This window comes from Cyprinodon tularosa, unplaced genomic scaffold (assembly GCF_016077235.1).
Source record: "Cyprinodon tularosa strain WSP-4 unplaced genomic scaffold, ASM1607723v1 ctg407, whole genome shotgun sequence".
In the NCBI taxonomy this organism is placed as follows: Eukaryota; Metazoa; Chordata; class Actinopteri; order Cyprinodontiformes; family Cyprinodontidae; genus Cyprinodon; species Cyprinodon tularosa.
The window spans coordinates 352,371-356,741 of record NW_024039127.1 but is presented as its reverse complement, the minus strand read 5'-3'; the positions used below and the strand labels follow the sequence as shown (position 1 = coordinate 356,741).

At 40.1% G+C, this 4,371-nt stretch overlaps 1 long non-coding RNA gene across 1 annotated transcript; it reads right to left on the bottom strand.

The window, feature by feature from the left end:
- Positions 1 to 3,223: 3,223 nt before the first annotated feature.
- LOC119791973 lies at positions 3,224 to 4,139 on the bottom strand. The gene is made up of 2 exons (XR_005281918.1): positions 4,027 to 4,139; positions 3,224 to 3,340 (listed from the first exon to the last, which is right to left on the bottom strand). It is a non-coding gene; the product is annotated as an uncharacterized LOC119791973 (long non-coding RNA).
- Positions 4,140 to 4,371: the final 232 nt, after the last annotated feature.

Sequence of the window (4,371 nt, the reverse complement as noted above, 5' to 3'; positions counted from 1 at the left end):
TTTCTCCGATTATCGCTTAATCGGTAATACTCTGGCTATCCCTTAGCCTGGCTATCGCTTAGCCTCTTAATATCTTAACACAACATTTAATACAACACAAATTCTGGCTATCGCTTAGCCTTTCAATACCCAATTCAATACAAGCTGGTTCATGGAGCACGCTGACTATCTTAGTCAACAATACCCTCACGTAACACGCGTACTTTTATGTTCCGGATGTATAACTTCCACAAGCTACGTCAAACGCTTTGACCAATCTGTCCCTTCACCAATCACCCATTCAGAACATCACGTGTTAAGCTTAACTTATCCACAAAATAATTCAAACACAAAACAGTTCAAATGCAGAATAATACAAACATTGATAACACTTAAACCATTAATAACACTTAAGCCATGCATTCACATATACTCATACATACCTGGACCCTTTCCCAGCTTAGTCTGCCTTTGTATATTCTCATAAAAATGTTTATCAAATTTGGACAATAATTACTAAATTTGGAATACTAGGTTCTTTTAGGTGATCTTTATGACGCCTGACACCCACAAGCAGTCGCCGGTGGCTGGTTCCCCACTAATTTAGAAAATTATAACGAATTGGCTCACCTTTTAATGGTGAAGTTTGGGCCCTTGAGGTTCCACACCTTCCAGCTGGTGCTTGCAGATCATCCGACGTCAGCGCCACCTCCTGGCTGGCTCGCCAAAAATGTCGGTGGAAATCTCCTCTGCGACTTAAAATTGAAGCTAAGTTTTGTCCAAATTCAAAGTCCTCAAAGGGCAGGAAAGTTTGCAAACAATGATCCAAAAATCAGGCAGAAGCAGCTGAAGTCCAGGTCCAATGCAATTTATTGCAACATACAGAGCATTACACACGAGTTGACCGCCGGCGTACAACTGAACAAATAATGAAAATGGCCCTCTTTTATACACTTCATGGGGCCTGTTAGCTCCTCCTACAGGCCCCCACCTTTTTTCATTATTCTAGGTACTTTTTCTTCGGGTAAAACCAATTATTTTTATCTTACCGGTGGTAAATCCCTTTGAAAGCATATTTTTTATATATTTAATCAACAGTCTTTGTTACAGGTTATAGTGACATTTCTTTGCAAATCATGATGACATATATTGTCATTAAATCAAAAACACATTAGTTCTTCAACTGTTAATCTTTCAAACCATGCTTTTATCCAAAGTAACTTATGAGTATTATAATTCTTTGAGAACAGCCTTACAGGTCATGATGACATTTGGTGCACTTAAATCAGAAACATATAACAATTTCAATTAATAATATGTCACAACATATGTCAAAACCAAGCCTTCCTTCTAATGTGATCTATGATTTTAATATTACTTCAAACCAGGCCAGCATAACCCTAGTGTTCCAAGTCTTAGTAAAACATCACTTTTTCTATGGCTATTACTGTACAGTGTGTTTTGAAGACGACAACTTAATTCATCACAGTTGGTTTAGTTGGGTTCAGCTGAGCTGTGCAACCTTGACTTGTCAAATAACTCATTTTTATGAGTGTGCCTGTTTCACTACAACAGCTTGGATCCAAACTTCAATAGGCCAGGTGCAGACTCATACACACACTGCTTCTCTATTTCTCCCTTTGGCCTACATAAATGCATTCATAAACACAACTCTTTTTAATCATTTAAAACTTTTAATTCTTGTTTTATTCTAATCATTGATGACAAATAATACACTACACTCACTGGTTAGCAAGATGCTTCCGACAAACCGGCCACAACCAAACCTGCTCACAAACCTTCCACCACAACAATCCCGCCCCCTTGGTAATCGACCAATCACATTCACTTTATTCTCTCGTGTAAAGTCGGGCACCACTCGGGAGAATTCGGAAATGCAACGTTTGGAACAGCCGCTTCCCTGCGACTTTAAGCATTATAAAGTACAAATATCATTAAACAAACCACAAACAATTCTAATCAAAACAGACAAACATCCAAAAACAATCTGCAACATTTAAGAAATTCACCTCCAATAATTTACATTAAATAGTCTACATTAATTAGACAATTCATTTTAAATAGCTGACTATCTATTACATGATGTATTATTTTTTAACATACAAATAATTTAGCAAAAATGTGCAAACAACATTTGTATTTGGTGTCATTATCAGGTCTGATTAGTGTTGGATTCAGCTTCTGAGTATCAATGATTTTCAGATCCTTTGGATAAACCCAGAGAACTGACTGTCCTCTCTCCTCTACTTCTCAGCTCAGCAGACGACCTTTAATCCCAGAAAATACCAACTTTGCTGCTCAGACGCCTCGCAGCCCTAAACTTATTTGCATAAGTTTTGCAATGTTAATCACTTTCTGACTGAGGAGGCGTTCACTCATGTTTACTTTGTGAGGAATCAAGGTACAATGCAAATGTCTGCAAATGGTGTTCACCTCAAGCTGTCCTCTGGCAGCAGAGCTGCTGCTCAGACATTTAAACTCGGGCGTACCCTGTACCATTTCTTGTGCTATCAGGCCGATTCTCCAGTCGTGCAAGAAATTTTCAATCTGGCCGACTTTCAGCCTGATGTTGCGTGGTGTAGTGTACAGGGGGTAACGAGGGGAGATCAGCCTCTAACGACCACCCCCCCATCAGGAATCGTGAGGTTGGGAGAAAATCAAAGATGTTTGAAATTCAGCCGGCCATCTTGAGGTGGTCGTGGGCAAATCCTGCTGTTGAAGCAGAGCTATGAGCCGATTTACCAGAACCTCATGAACTGAGAATGTGCAAACAAGGATTCTTCTTCTTCCTCTCAGATGTAAACCCAGCAGCATGGCGGGGGGGGCAATGATTGAAATGGAGTTCTTTCTGTCAGACTGACAGACCGTAGTAGCCATGTTTGCTCAGCCATGTCTTTGTCCAAATACGTCGTCTCCTTTTCTTTTTAGGGCTTTCAGCACTAAATTGCCCAAATATCCAAGGCAGCGCGTTTCACTCTAGTGAGCTTCATGTTCCTCTGCTACTGGTTTGGCTTCCGGATAGACGAGTCAGAGTAGCGCCATCTCACTGCGGAGCTGAGTCCCACCTGGTTTTTAGACATACAGTTTGAGCAGGTAGATCGCATCAGAGCGCCGGGTCGCACAGCGTGAGAACAAACATCGTGAGCTGAGAACTTTTAAACTCTGCAGTTTCATCGTACAGTTTGAGCTTTAGCTGTGTTCGGTTTTTTTTTTTTTTTTTTTTTAATTTATCCCCACCGAAAAGGGTCGCTAGAAGAGCGAGACTTGGTTACAACTCAGTGTCCAAATGTTGTTTATTTTCTTTCTTGATTTCACACTTGAAACACAGCAGGTTATAAACCTGTGGAAAACACCAAAGTTGTGCTATACATTAGATGCCATGTTCAGATATTTACATAAATAACCAATACAAATTCACTGCAATATCAATGAGAAATCCATATAAATACACATAAATGCATCCATAAGCTATAAACTCTTATTTAGACACACACCATAAAGCGTCAGTAACTACTGTATAAAGATTTGCAGCTTGTATAAATAATTCATATAAATGCAATTCCTCATTAAAGCATAGCCAACAATATCTATAAATATAAACAATAGAATGCACAACAGCAGACACTACACTTAATCCATTTCATTTCATACAAACACCAGAGCTACCACTGCAAAAAGCAGCTTAAAATAACAACAACAGGAGCCCATTTACAAATGCTAGGTAAGTGAACCACATCTCCCATCATGCATTACAGGAAACAACTACGACTTCGGCCCGACTACAACACCCAGAGTGCACCGCGAATCAGGAAGTAAGCGCATAGCGTCAAACGCGCTTCGTTTTCAAAAGTTTTTACCCTCAACTCAGACTAATAAACTTTAACAGTAATCGGCGGATTAAAACAATGCACTCGCCAAGCGACCACAGTGAAAAAGTTATAAACATCCGACTAGTTAAAGGGCAACAACAGTAGATCAAGCAGTTTAAAACAACCAGCGAGAGAATATTAAAACCCAGCACCTTACCGGTGATGTGCGTCGCTCTTCCAGCCATGCAATTGGATTCTGTCTCTGTGCGTGCACGCTCCTGTTTATCTACGCATCACTAGGAACACTACATCCAACGGCAAGCCAGCACACCAAACAAGGTAAGTACCACCTCCCACCTAATCAGCTGTGCTGCGTTACACCTGATCACCTGTGGGTTGACGTTGTTTACCCACCACCAAATGACAGTGCACAAAACACCTCCCACTTGACTGAATGATCGCAAGATCCAATGAAGTCACAAATCTACAATTAATTAATTTCTCTTTCAGAGTCCTTCAAAGCTCTTTCAAGGGGTGTTTTTTTTTTTTTTTTTTTTTTTGG